The sequence below is a fragment of the Ixodes scapularis genome, unplaced genomic scaffold (genome assembly GCF_016920785.2).
Source record: "Ixodes scapularis isolate PalLabHiFi unplaced genomic scaffold, ASM1692078v2 PGA_scaffold9__187_contigs__length_104089568, whole genome shotgun sequence".
In the NCBI taxonomy this organism is placed as follows: domain Eukaryota; kingdom Metazoa; phylum Arthropoda; class Arachnida; order Ixodida; family Ixodidae; genus Ixodes; species Ixodes scapularis.
The window spans coordinates 54,743,557-54,759,261 of NW_024609884.1; positions in this window are offsets into that span (position 1 = coordinate 54,743,557).

Here is a 15,705-nt window from a genome sequence, read left to right on the forward strand (position 1 = left end):
AAAAGATTCTTCCTTTGCAGAAAGCTCACCACTGCCCTATTAGTACAACTCTACAAAACCTCATGAGTTTATCCGCGACCAAGGGGCGGTTGTATACGCGACAAAGGGGCGGATGATAGAAACAAATGGCGGATAGGTTTGCCTGGCAACATGATCCCAGAAGTTTGACTTAACCGGTTGTCCCGAAAATGCGACAAAGAAATTAAATCGAATAGTTATATACCGTGATTATAAACTTTATGGGCAACCAGTAGAAAAAGAAAAAAAATAACCTTTTAAAGAATCTACTTCAGAACTTTCAAAATGGAAGGTTTTTAACAAGTGTGCAGAACAATATTTTTGTTAAGACACCTATTATTACTACACGAGCAATATATCCTCAGATATCTTACGTTTATAGCTACGCACTGAGAGTTGCCCCAGCTCATACTTTTCAACGGTACAGTTTCTGCAACAATTTGAAGGAGAATCAAAACTGCACTGGGCAGAAAGTTCGTGACTTTGTAACGAAGTATCTATGAAAGCTAAAATACGGTGATTATTTGGTTCGCATTCAGATAAGTTCGCCCGACCCTGTCCCATGACCGTTTTTAATTTTGACGAAAAAATATTTTTTTTACTCAACAACTAAGAAAAAAAAATCGTCTGCGCAAAAAAAAAAAAAAAAAAAAATGTCGGCGCAAAAAAATTTAGAAGCACAATCTCATAGTGAAGCGCTTTCTGCGGGTTGCGCAAAGTTTGCATATCGTGCGCCTCCCCAAAAACAACTACTGCGCCTGTGCGGATCTAAAAAATTTACTGACAAAATGCGCATAGGAAGGACTGATCACATGTATTTACTATGGAATAACGACGTCGCTAATTTGCAAAAAAAATAAAAAATAAAGAAATAAAAAACAATCGCAATCATAGCACATCGTGCAATAATGCTCAATATTGATTTTTTTCCTTCACATCTATAAAAACTAAAACTTTCAAACTCTGCCCGCGTGTTGCCCTATATTTTGATAATTTTCGAGCTAAATATTCTTGTCTTGGTTTGTGGCACAAATTTGCGAGACACGCTCAAATGGGGCCCCATTTTGCAAAATAAATTATTTCGAAAAAAATATTTTTTAAAAGGTCGTCTTCTTTTTTTTTTTTTTGTAAGATCTTGAAATCTAAGCTTTGCGACATATACTAACATAATATGTAAGAAAAACATATTGCGTTATTTTTGTGTATTTGAAGATATAAAGCGAAAAATCTAAGCAAATTGAGGCTAGCGCTGTGCCGTGAATAGCTATATATAGTCTACATACCTATAGTTAGACAGGTTCAGTATTTTACTGAACGCAAAAATGCACGGGGGTGGTCACATAGAAATAAAACGACGGCACACAGGCGAACGGTGGTTTTAAGGTTAAAATTCTAAGTACGTTTTTGTACTAGAGTCGGAGAAAATGTGCATATGGGCCGAAGCAATGGAGAGGCGCTATCATGCCACATCTTTCGCAGGGCCCATTTTCAATAACCGGTGTGTAACGTCTTTGTACACGCCACGTAAAAGAAACGGCCCTCCGCTTCGGACATGTTTATCTCAGACTTTTGCAAGGCGGTACAAGGCGCGGCAGAACTGAATGCGCCTCCGCGGGTCGATAGAGCCGCCGTTACGGTGCACGGCCGCAAAACACAAACATTTTTAAAGCGAAAGCCTTACTTGTCCCATCACGCGAAAAGGCGTCGGCGTTGTGCCCGAAAGATGGTCACAAAAATACGTCATCAAGGGGGCGCCGCTCAAGGTCAAAGCAGACGCCGCCTCAGAAGTAAAACACAAAGAAAAGCACAGCAAGGCAGATGCTTCGTCCCGGAAGCCGTCGTGAAGCCGGCGGGGTTCGCCGCGCCTGCGCAGTGGGGGAGCGTGATGTCACCGCCGCAACGTCGTGTGCGATAGAAAGGGGTGGCGCGCTGCTTGGAGGAATGCTCTGCCTCTAGGAATTCTTTCGCATTCCTACACGTAAGCAGTCTAAAGTGTCTCTGCCAAATGTTTTATCCAGTCAACGGAACGCAGGGGGCACTATACTACGTTGAATCCTAAGCTGACAGAGTGGTGGAAGTTACGTGCTCGCTGATACCCCTGTATATCGCCATGTGATCCCGCTCCCGTTCAAACCCACGGGAAGAGAGCGGGCCCTCTCTGTCAGCATTAAGGGGCGGTGCAACGATATTCAGTTTTTTTACGTGTTTTTGTTCACATTAAACGAACTTAACTGTCACTAGTGGGACCCATGTATACTCGTACGCAATGCCTCTGACCAAGAAATTTCTCCATGTTGCGGTGTAGTTTTAAGTATAAATGCGAGCATTTTCTTTCATTCTCTCCCTCGCGAAACTTCATGACGTACAGTGGAGTACCCAAGGGGGGGGGGGGGGGGAGTGTTCAGCTTTTTTTCTTTCCCTTCCCTTCACATCCCAAGTAATGGACATCCCAGCCAAACAATAGATATCATTGGGCTTAAATTGGAAGAGTTAAAATAAATCAATGGTAACCTTTTCACTAAACAGATTTTCGAAATAATCCACTTTTTTTATATTGCCCCGTTTGAGCTTTTCTTGTAAATTTGTCCCGTTAACCAGAATAATATTTAGCGCAAATATTTAAAAAACGTAGGGCAACATTCGCGCAGAGTTTGAGAGTTCTGGCCTTTAAAGATGCTAAGAAAAAAAAAAGTAAGCATTATTACGCAATAAACCGTGTTTGCTATTTTTCTTTGCAAACGAACGACGTTGTTATTTAGTAGTAAATACTTATGATGAATCCTTCTCGTGCGAATTTTGTCAGTAAATATTTTTAGACCCGAAGACCCCAGAGTAGTTTTGGGGGAGGTGCACGAAATGCGACTTTTCAACATCAGCAGTAAGCGCTTCGGACTAAAAGTGTGCTTCAATTTTTTTCCCGCAAGGGCAAGACTTCTTTTTTGTGAACAAAAAAAGTCTTGTCTTTGCAAAAAGAAAAACTAAAAATTAAAGCACACGTTTTTTTTTTTTTTTTTTTTCTAAAAAAAAAAGTCGAGTAGTTTTTCTGGGCATTAATTCAACAAAATATTTTTTTCGTCAAAATTAGAGATTGTCATAGGACATGACTGGCCGAACTTCTCGGAAAAAACCTAGTAGTACCTGCTAAAGACAAAATAGTAGCAGCTTCGGTGAAGTCACCTCTTGGAAACCACGACCTGAGTTGCGAAAAAATCAAATTGAGTTATTGGCGTCACGTGGCACTTCAAACTTGCTTTCTATAACACTGTTAGGCTCTATTAGAAAATACACATTACTTGGAGGCTGAACAACGCAATAAAGTATTCCCAAGTTGAAAATCTCCACACGTGGGTAAATTACTTCAAAATTGTTAATGAGTTATAACTAAAACAATTTGTCGTAACGGTAGTTAATTATAAATATAATTACTAAATCACGAAAAGTCATTCCTTGCAGTTACGCATTACTTTAAATGAGTACTATAATCACATCAATATTCCTTTTCTTTGAGAAATTCCCTACCTTTGAATGACCTTGATGTGATAAACCTTTTGCGCTCTAAAAGATACAAAACTTGAAAGTATAAAACAGCGAGGACGAGCACGGGAACAGGACATCTTTCAAGTTTTGTAACTATTTAGTATTAACCAACACGCTCGTTTTCTATTGCAACTCTAAAAGGTGTTTGCCGATTTCGCTGCCTCACCCTGGAGCAATCAATATAGAGGGTATTAATTCACTGGACGCCATATTGTTGGACGCAGTTCGCAGCGCATGCTCGGAACTAACTCGCATTTATATTCTGCCAAGAACAACGATCCTGATTGGGTGTAATGCGCGTTGTACATGCATAATCGTGCATTCTTCCCAATCAAGATATTGTCGCGGATGGAAAAGTTTAGGCAGGTGCATAATTAAAATAAACATTTCATGAGACGAACTTGCGCCTACGAACTTAAATCGAAGGGTAGCACGCATCTTGCGTCAGCGGCGGGAAAGCGACTCACTCGAAGCAGCGCGGTACCGCTGCTTCGAGCTTCGATGACAGCCGAGAATGGGCTCAAACTTTAAGCAGAATAATGCGGAGTAATGAAAGAAAGGTCCGGGCCGAGCGGGGTTCGAACCCCGTCCTCGTGGCAGCCGCGTTCGTTGCCAACACTGTCACGTACGCTGCAACATAGTATTTGTATTACGAGTTGACTTCCTTCGTTTCGAAAACTTTATAATCGTATGATTTGACTTCAGTTCTGAGCACGATGTGTTGTTGTTTTGTTATCTTACAACACAGCTAAAATAGCGAGTGTCCAGTTTAACGCAGCAACGGAAAGTAAATATAATGTAGGCACTTATATATTCGAATGGAATCTGATGTCAATTTCACAATTTGAATAATAGGGAAAAAAGCTTCGATAAATTGCAGAAATATCCACGTATATGTAGGTCGCAATCCTAACCGTCTCGCTATTAACCTTTTTTTTTATCACAATGAGACTCATCGGGCTCGCGCTGTGCTTCAAGCTGACCGTCTTCTGTGCCCCTGGGCGTCTGCTGTGGTGGCATTGGAAATGGCTCGGCTGTGCTTACGCGGTTGGTGCTCGGGCGCAGTCTTCGTACTTCCGAAGCCCCACGCAATGAGAGAAGGGCAATGAGACAGGCGCCCAGCACTTTATGTTCGCTCACTGACCATAAATATGAGCACCCTCGCCTCCGTCTTTTTTTTTTTCTTTCCTCCTTGCATATATGCACATATACCATTTGCGAGTACTTATTTTTTTATTTAAAAGGTATCACAAAGCTACGGGTATGGGCCGCCTCTGGGCCTCTTGAATTGGCCTGACTCTCCGGAGTTAAATAATGAACATCATTATCAATGAGCTGCAGCGTACAACATCAGGGAAAAATGTAGTTCTAATTCCAGTTTAAAATTTTGCAACTACTGACAATGAAAATGGAATACCTTGCAGTAATGCTCTGCGCTGACAATTCAAACGGTGTTGTCCCAAGAATGTGCCCACATCGTGTCTGTCGGTGAGCGGCGCCACCCTCAACGAGAAAACTCGAATTAGTTCATTGTTAAGACAGCGTGAGGTGCTATCGCATTTAATACACAGGCGTCGTCTCGCCTTCGTTCCAGGATACGTCGCCGGCAGCTGGCATTTTTCGCAGCAGACTTTGACGGTCCCCGTGCGTCACGCTGCGCCACCTTACACCAGAGCGTTGGGTGAAGTAAGCTTTCGGTACGCGTGGCTGGGACGTGGAGAGGGCCGAGCCACGGCGTGTATATCCGGCCGCGTTCTCTCAGCTGCCGCCCCAGATAGCCGAGTCCTTGGAGAAAAAGGCTTTCTCCCCGCAACCCAGCAAGCAAACAACTACGCGATGCACGACGCAAGAAAGCGAAATTGCGATAAGAAATACGGTTATGACACAAGTCGAGTTTGGCGGAAATCAAATATTCATGAAGAATAAGACACGGTCCATTGGGGGGTCGCCCGGTATGAGGAAAAGCCGGCATTTGCATACCACGACGGCTTCCACGGATTGCGTATACGAAGGTTTGAAATGAAGAGAGGAGAAGAAGAAGCAGGGAAAGAGGATAAAATGGTTACGACTCTCGACATGTTTTCGCGGTTGTCATCTTGTTCGAGTTCACATTTCGTCCTTCGCGAAGGGTGTTGCTGGCTAAACAACTCTCGAGCATCGAGCGTACGAAACTCTCGAATTGCAGCGCAAAAGGCGCGAAAGTCCGCGCTGCCTCGCCATCTAATCTCCGAGTTTCCGAAACTTCTCCAAGATTCTGTTGAGAGCAACGGACGTCCTTGCTTGCAACCGGTGTTGCGCAAAAGAAAAGAAGAAGGGCCATTGAAAAGGCCGCGTGCGCGAGCCAAAGTTGCGCTGTCACTTGGTCGCAGTTGGAAAAACGAGGCAAAACTGCTACAAGTGTGCATGCGCGCGCTTTTGGTACACGCCTACATATCGATGCCGTTGACCAGCTCGTCAATCTTCGGGCTCTCTCCAATGGCCTCAATCAGTGGTCGGCCACGGAGCAGGGGGCTACCGCTCTGGGACGCCCTCGCTGGGCGTAGACCATCTGACCCAAGGTCGCGCTCTCGACCGGCCGCCATCCGTGTGCGCCGCTTCCTCGGTCGAGCGCGACGCGCCTTTCGTTTTTTACCCAAACGTGCACGCGTCACGAGTGCACACGCCGGCAAACTCGCCTTTCTCCAAACACTCTCGTATAATTCCGACACGCGAAAAACCATCGCTGTGGCCGTAAACGTTTGTTTTGTAAACATCCGAGCAGGTCCGTGTAATCGCCGGCCACGCTCACCGGTGTGAGACGCACTACGTGCTACTTCGTGGACTCCGGGCAATCTCATGTTTTCTCTCGCCCACCTGGTCGGAGCGAGAACTTGCAAAAGCGTCAGGAGAAAACGAAGCAACGCAAAGCAGACAAAAACGAGGCCTCCCTCGGCGGAGCCTCCCCGGCCGTGTAGAGTGCCGTGCATTATGTTGCCACGAGACAACTGGGGCGTAAACACCCCGCGCAGTGGAAGAGACCTGGGCGACCCACCGTTCAATGCCGCGTTATCAACTTTCCGCCCGGCTGAAGATAACGAGGGCCCGTTTAATCTAATTGGCCTCCAAGAATAAAAGCTGCAGAATAAGTCGGGAACAAGAGCGCGCGACAAATAAAAAGAGCGCGACAAACAACGTCGGTTCACGAGATCGCAGTTTACAATGGCAGCGATGGAAAGAGACGGTGAAGGAGAGACATCGTGTTCCTTTGAAACGTCCTCGTTCCGGCTCGGTACGTTTGGCTTTGTAACGTCATGGCGGCTTTTCTCTAAACAACTAATTTTGCGCATTTTTATGAGTAGCGGACTTGGCGCAATCGTCGACTAGCCAGAACATTTCGGAGCGCCGAACATCAAGCGTTCGTTGGGCTTCATTTAGGTTTCAAAACTCTTCTAACAGGAACTTGTCGCGTCTTTGCCTCCCTTGCGCAAAATAGACTTGGTTGGTCAGAAAACGGGTATCTTACGGCAGAGGGAAATTGAAATACGAAAACGACACGTGGGCTTGTCAGAGCAAACTTATCCTACTTCTTTAGCTCCCGAAGTATGGAATATGAAAATCTCTTCCATTGCATTTATTAAAATTGTTCGACGTTAGAAGTTTGATGGTGGACAGATAAAAGTAGTAACAACCCTCTGGCCCATAGGGGCCATCTTGGGGAGGTAAAAAATGAAATCATAAGGATACAGGAGAGGTAGATTTCGCTATTATTTTTGCAATATCTCCACCTCATCACCCTTTATTTTTCACTCCTACACCCCTCCGTTGGATTCTCGTGCAACCTAGTGGGCTCTTATGAGCCAGAGGGCTCGTAGGAGTCTACTAGGTGGCTTGTTTATATTTATATGCAGGGTCTGCGGAGGTAAACAAAAACAAATAATGGACAACCTTCCGGGGGGGAAGGGGGGGGGGGGGGGGAGCTGGGGGAGCATGTTACTTCCGATTGGCTATTGAGTTTGCTTGTTTTTGAGGACTTTCAGTGAGCAGCACATACTTTAAAAGTCTCACCACCGAGAGCTAAGTGCGGTACCTCCTAAAATTATAGGGGATCAACATCTCCCCGTACACTCTAAGCCCTGTCCCACTTAGTAAGAGGGACATTTCTTCGATTTTTTCCCACTTAACTTTAAGGGGGGCGACAGACCTCTTAATATTACATGGAGATTCTCCCTCTTAATTAAGTGAGACACCAGCCCTCTTAAAGTAGGCGATACGGCGTCTCCCTTAAATTTGAGGTCAGAGACTCTTGGTAAGAGGGACATTTTTTAGATATTTTCCCCCTTAAATTTGAAGGGACGGTGGCCCGCTTAAAATGGAGGGGTATAGTCCCCCTTAAGTCGGGGTCACGCTGCTTATACATCATACAAAATACATTCTGCAGACATGTTCCGGAACGAGTCGCCGCGACATGCGAGCCTCGTACGCCACGAGGCAACCGAATCAAGAGGTTGCTTTGTCACGTGGCATGCAAAGCACGGATGTCGCGGTGACTCGTTCCGGAACATGTCTGCAGAATGTATTTTGTATGATGTATAAGCAGCGTGACCCCGACTTTAGGTTATCTCTTTTATTGTATCGTAGAATTTCTGCTCCTTCGTGTTTGGACTGTCAGCTGACATGCTGCACTGCAGTGATGCAGTCCTCGCACTTTCGCTGATATTGTTTAACCAAAGTTATTCTGTGCTGCGTAACAGAATTGAAATTTGATCTGTATATGTGTTAAATAAAACAGTAACAATCCTTAAGAGTAAACACGTGTTTTATTTGCCATGACACAAGAAAATATTTTGAAATGTCTTTATCAAAATAGTAATTTTATAACGATGTTCTGGTAGGTTTTACGGATAAAAAAGACGTTAGAACGACGCCAGAAATTGGCGTTTCTTGGAAACAATCACACAAAATATTTCGTGCTGCAAAGTGACTCCTTTTGCCTATCATAAACAATAACAATACAATCGTGCCGAAAAAAACAACAACTTATTTTTAGCGGATAACACAAAAAATAAGTACATTCTAAAAAAAGCCCGTGCGTCTACTTTCCCGCACAACACTTGGAAAGACAATCACCATAACTTTTGGAGGCAGCTCAGCGAATGCAGATGCCGAAACATATGATTATACCAAAACAATGAGTTGCGACACTAACCACAACAAGCGTGACGTTTTGCATTGCTTAATGTCACAACTCAGACTGGTTTTTTTTGTCTAATCTTATGTTCCGGCATCGTGATTCGCTCAGCTGCTTCCGTGAGTTAAGGTGATTGACTTTCCAAGTGCTGTTCGGGAAAGTAGATTCCTGTGCTTTTTTTTTTGGAGCGTAGTTACCTACTTCATAGCATTAAAAACGAATTATTCAGCGTCTCTTGTCATCAGCAGAAGCTCGGAATTCCTTTTGTTTTCGAACGGCCATAAGCAATTTTCTGAGCTTCTCCGACATAAACTGAATCGAAAGACTTTATTTTCAACGAGCAGAATTTAGAGGAGTCCAAGGGTTTGTCCACATGCCACAGGGTAGGAGAGTCCCGTTATGTAATACACCCATAAGCACATGGCTGGTGCCCCCTCCATAGTCGTGCTAGCGGAGAGTTTCACTGACCAGTTCCCAGAAACGATCCGTTTCTCTGAACCGAAGAAAGTCTTGGGTCCTGGAACTTTTTCGTCAGGGATAAAATCGTCCTGCAAGCAGCAATTGTTAAAAAAAAGCGTCAGCGTCAAACTTACATTTCTATTTTTGCATTCGCTTTTTCACATACCATAGGCGATGAGAGGACTTCTGGCCAATCGAGACCGGAGAATGGTCTTCATGTTCAAGAATGTTGTTGGGTTGTCTCCGCAGAAGGCCCCTTTTACCTCCTCCAGTTTCTTCAGCATGGTGACGATCGTGTTATGGAACCGAAGCTGTGCATCCACCTTTAGTTGAATGAAAGACCATATTGTTTTCCTTTATATACAGAGAGTTGGAATTCGAATGAAGGTAATAAAGCGCTTTCACCTGTTTTCAAGCAGGCGGTAGGAAACAAATGCGAAATTGAAGTGCAAACAGTTCAAAGATTCGGAGCCCAATCTGTATACGATGAAATAGCGAGTGACATTAGCTTATGACGTAACTTCTGCTACTATTAATATTTGGTACGAGAATAGACTGCTGTTTTAAGTAATTTACGCGAATCGTTTTTGTATTACCAAGACAAAACGAAAACGCATTTAGAAGTAGATGAACATTAGAAGTCCCATGTGCTTTGGAAAGCAGGGATTGCATTTGCGGCTCGAAGCTGCAGAAGAGATCTAATGCATGTTTTAAAAAGCAACATAATCAAATAAAAAAAATATATTTATGTAGACATTTCGGCGCAAGTCATTCTTCTATTCTTTTTTTCAGAAGCAACGGATATGCCAACAGAACGTAAATAGAGCCTACCTACATACCAGAATACAAAAAGTTCATAATTACCGAGTTCATTGTGGGCCGTGTGCGAGTGGCCGCAGTAGACTCATCACTCAGGGCGGTGCGTTCCACCGTGCAAAGGGTCCCGGTAGAGCTCTGTACACGAGAAATCCGAGCAGAACCCCCGCCTGATTCCCTTCATGTCGACGTTTGTAAAACAATATTTTTAACGTTCAGTCATTTAACTGCCATACTCAACCTAGCGCTAAAGCGCCTAAGAAAAAAAAAAAAAACACATTTCTGTTTATATATTTTTCGCAGATGTACCACACAGAAAAAAAGATATTCAATCAGCTACAGAAAACAATGAGCATAATAAACATCATAAATAAAATATCCAAAAAACAAAAACATGATCGGCGCCGAAAAAAAAAAAAAAAAAGGCGGTAGCTTTGCTGGCGCGACCGTCAAAATATAACAAACAAAAAAGTACGGCAAGAAAATAAAAAAAAAAAAAATGTACTCCAGGGCCATCGCGGCACCCTTCCCCTCTTTCCGCTGACGCCGCGACGCCAACGCAACGCGCAAAAGAAAAAAAAAAAAAAAACCTTTTTTTCTTCTTTTTTTTTTGTGGGGTTTGAATTATTTTTATAGAAGCTTGTCCACCCCCCCCCCTTTTTCACATACATACACACACATTATGGGTTTTTGCTCACCTCCCACTTGAGAAAGAAGTTCATAATCACTGTAACGCTAACGATGTCTACAACATAACGTTGCAGTGTAAATTGCTGTAATGAACTCTGAAGGCAAACAAACGCAAAATCGCCAACATTGTTTCCGTCAATCAACGCTCTCGGGTGGTCAACCTCAAGCATTTAGAGTGCACACCGAGAAACAAATCGGCGAGCCAAGCTTACAAACACTGACTGCCCCAGCTAGGGTGCCTTTATGCTGGCTTTGCCTTAGGGGGGGCGATGCCATCCTTTGTAGTACTCGATGCCGACAGTGTACGCTCACGGATAAAATACAAGGAAATTGCCGGTAATGAAATGCCGGCGTAGCAGTGCCAAAGCTAGCAGCTCGAGCTGGGAGAAGAACGAACGCGTGTCCGAAATTAAAGAGTAGACAAAAGCGTCGGACAGAAAATGGTCTGATATCACCTGCCTAAGACAGACGCGTACACATTGGGACACCCTAACCCGCTAAAAGTGTTTTGTGCGAAAGACAGCCCTGCGGCGCACGGCAGGGCAAACGATTATCGACGCTTTGTCGTAGCTGAACGAGCAGATCCAGGAAGCGACCGCGTCCGCGGACTACAGCTGAACACTCTTACTCTACATGCAGAGCTCATACATCTCACAGCCAGCGTGAAAATATTGATGGCCCGTTATTCCCACCCGCAATGCACCCAAAACAAAAGCGTCAATATGACAGGATTACTCACCCGAAGGAAGTCAAACGAGCAGCATGACGCTTGCGACCCTCCGGCAACGACCGTTTCCAGCTCTCCGTGAATTGGCGCGAAGCCTTAGCACCGTCCGAACTCTTTGCAGTGGATTAGTGCGCCTGCCCCTCTCCTCCTAACCGAACTACATTGGTCCAGTTAAGAGGGACCAGTCCCCTCTTAATATGAAGGGAGACGCGTGAATCTTTCTGTCGGTCTTTCCTGTTCAGAGGGACCAACGAAACGGTTTCCTTGGTCTCTCTTAATATGTTGGTGTCCCTCTAGATGTTGCTATTTTATTTTTCAATTTCCCTCTTAAAAAGAGCTGACCCCCTGAAAGCATTGTTGTCCCCTCTAAAATCAGAGGGACAGCGTTTTTTATGAGAGACCGGTTTTAGAGTGTAGTCACCTTGGGGGAAAGAAGAGCACTTGTTCCTCAAGGAAATAACAACTCTGCCGAAGGTATCGTGGGCGCACCTTCAGAACTGCCTATTGGAATAGCCTGCTCCATATAGCTGAGAACGACTTAAAACCTACAAATCCTTAAATACGTTCAGCTATTTCGTGAACAGCAAGGCATCGGTGCCGAGCTTCCCCGGAAAGGTCGCCGAGCCCGGTCTGGGTCTTAGAAGACGATCTTCCGAAAGTTTTATGACGCTTCCTTCAGCGCGACGCTAATCTCTGTAATGAACAATTTTCTTCTGTTGAGACTCGCTTGCTTCGGTATTCGAGGTTTCTTTCCGAGATCACCGCGCACATTGCATTTGTACGTGCCGTAATGGCCCATGGAGATGATTGAGGCACCGCCGCGCCGGCGCCCCATTCTCGCGTTTGTCGCATTGAGCCATCTATCGGCAGCACATCGAAATAAGCTAGCACCTTCTGCTAATGCCGTCGTCCTGCGATCGCCCTAGGCTCGGCGGTGTCGGTAGCATCCCTCGTTTCGAGATAATCGAAATAACTTGACTCGTGACATTTTGTTCGTGCCGCTACGCTTCGGCTACTTAAAAGCACGACATTGGGGGCATTTCTAGAGGGTAGCTCTCACGGAATTGCTCGCCAGTGAACCAAGAGTCGTAGCGCACCCACCCAAACACAAGGTAAACATGGGAGAACCGGAAGTACTTCTCTCCCCCTGTAATGGCGGTCGGCAGTGGCGCGCACACCCTGTAGAGGCCGGCGCGCTGTTTTCCAATCAGCCCCCACGAGGTGTGAGCCAACGCGCAGTTCCCACACGAGGTGTGGGCACTGCGCGTGCGCAGGAACCAGATTCGCTCGGTGCTTTTGCCCATGCGCCCTGCCGATAGCAGCGCCACCGCAGGGGCCTGACGCAAGGGCCACGAGTAGAGACCTTTCCCAAAAGGGCTCCTGGCCGGTTCCATGTTCAGTGTTCGTGCATAGGGCGTGCGCTTTGCTCGCTTTCCGAAGCGACGAACATGCGCGTGCTGGGCTTAGGAGATCGCACGCTCGGCTGAGGACTTGTCAATATTGGAATGGTGGATACAGAGCCGTTGGCAAGATGTTCTGGTGGTGCCTTTTTAGATTTCATTAACATTCCGAGTGAACTGTCCTGTTTGTGATTTCTTTTTTTTCTAAATTAGCAATGAAAACATTCCACTGTGCATGTCAAAAAACCCGGCCAAAGCTTGTGATAGAGCCCTAAGCAAAAATACTATTAGCTCGCCTTTCTGAAAAGGCTGTACTTCAGCTAGACACGCGAACGTATACGTTCGCGTATCTTGCTGCGGGATTGTTTTTTTTTTTGGAATGGGTTAATGCCGGAGTCTTTCTGGTCGCGGGCGAAGCGAACAAAAAACCCATTCACCACGGCGTTCTTTCGACTGCAGGGCATCGACTTCACTAGAAGACCAAATGCCACCATATAATCAAAGTGAGCTCTGCACACCCAGGGTAGACCACCAGAGCACGTGCGTGGGAAGATGACATTGAAAAGTAAATAATCGATGGTAGTAAACGAATTGAACGACGGTAAGTATTCCATCATAATAAAATAGCAGTGCGATTTACTTAAAGCGGTCGTGCGAGGATATTGGGTTGGAACGTTTCTTACTTCACGCGAGCATACTGGCGCAATAGTGTGACCCAAGTATAATACTCCCACGCAGTACCACTGACCCAGACGCTTCTCTCTCGCGGTGAAATTTCATAGTGGAAACTGGACTATTTCTCGGATGCAGTCACTCTTTTGCAAAGTGTGACGACGTAGCCGCGAAGATCGCAATGTTGATGTAGTATTGGGGATTGTACCTTGGTGAGGACAATTGAGTGCGATTCATGGATCGGACACGAACACTGCGCGAGTACTTGACTTTCCCTCACAACGATCAACAGCTCGGTGTCCATTCGAATAGTTGCTCGTGCCCAATCGTTGCAATGACGGGAAGTTGCTAAACAAACTCGGCACATGCACGATCTGTGCTCCGCCTATCCCAGTGTGGCTATAGGATAAACATTGGCGGCATCGTAAAGTAGGAGTAAAAAGCTTATTTGTTACTCACCCTCTAGGTACCGTCCCACTGTTTGGAACACAATTCTGTCTGGAAGTTTTATAAGAGTGCTGCTTGAAAATAAAATTATCGTAATTATGTTCAACGTTCTATATGCGACTTCTCGTTCAAAATTTGCTATTATAACTGCACTACATGTATAAAATTACAGCTTGAGCACTGGTTTTAAAATCGAGAAAAAACGAAACGCCTCATTTCTGGCTTGTCTTGCAATGCTGTCAAAAAATAACTATATCCATTCTACCTGTTAGACAAAAAATTTGAGATGGTCCACCAGAAAATGAATTGTGACAAGCCATGTTAAAATATACTTTTTCATGTTACCTCAGCAACTTTACTAGTCGTGATTTGAATCTAGAATATATTCCCAATAGTCAACTCCGTATGTTATATGCACGTTGTTAATACAGATTTGTTAATGAATGTCCCAGACCAAAATATTTTTCTTTGATTTTCTCTTTCCCTCCCTATGTTTATCATCATCATCATCATCATCATCATTTATTTTCCTTGAGGGCCCCAGGGGGCATTATACAAGGGAGTGAACACACTAAAAACATCAACAAAAATAGTTAATAAAAAACACGCTGTAATCTATACTTGTATTTCAGAAAGAAAGAGGTTAACGGCTGCAGCAAACTTGTTAGTATCAGTCATGTTTACAATGAGGTCAGGTAATGAGTTCCAATCGTCAATAGCAGATGGTAAAGTCGACATTTTATAGGAGACAGATGACGAAGTAATTGAGCGCAGTTTACATGAGTGGTCAAAACGAGGGAAAATACGGTAGGGAGGTGACAGTAGAGAATCTTTTAGATGGTTGTTGTGGTAAAAGATTTTGTGAAGAAGAGTGAGACGTGACACCCTTCGACGTAAAGAAAGTAAGTCAAGTCATGGCTGATTTCATCTTAATTCATGCACGGTTTTGGAAACAAATTTTTCATTTCGACAAAATATTGCGTAATTGTGTGTGTTGTTTTTCAAACTCTCTATGAAACAAAAAACAGTGCAAACGGCTAGCTTGGCGGATTTTTTTCTTTTCATGCTACTGAAAATTGAAGCGGCCAAGGCAAAAACTGGCGTTTCTCCCACCTGTTGATGTGTTGACCGCTCGCTATTTTGTCACTTCTCAAAGTTTGCACTAGGACTGCTCTGTGACATTCTCAAAATCGGTTTTATTATGATTAACACTTTTTTTTAAATTTTGGATATGCATTTTGTTAGATGTGCATTGTCAAAAGGCAAGCTTTGTTGTGGTGTAAACGTTTTCTCCGCATTACGCATAATCTCAATTACTTTTAAACTGACATCGGTTGCGCCGGAAAATCCAAGGACTACTGCATGCAGGTCCCACAACTTACGCTCGCGGTGTAAAGACCCTGCAAGGCGGGAAAGAGAGGCTCATTTGCGTTCATTTGAGACAGGGAGAGATGCCAGCAGAAGGGTTGACAAGCGGCGCCTCTCGCTAACCCGGTTGACTAAAGGCGTTTTCCGGGAACGTCTTTAACCTGCTCGGCAAGGGAGACAGCAAAAACGGCCGCTGCGTGAGCCCACGGCGCGACCCCCAGTTTCCCGGGAGGGAGTGAGCAACCGCCCACACGGTGACAACGCGACGCTCTGTCGTACCGGGAGAGACCACCGGAGTCCGGGGCGCACCAGCGGCGGCAGGCCGGTGTGCTGCGGCGGTGCACCGTAAGTCAGGCAAATTAACTTTACGGCAACAGGATGAGGAGGTCCGCACGAGAGCAAAA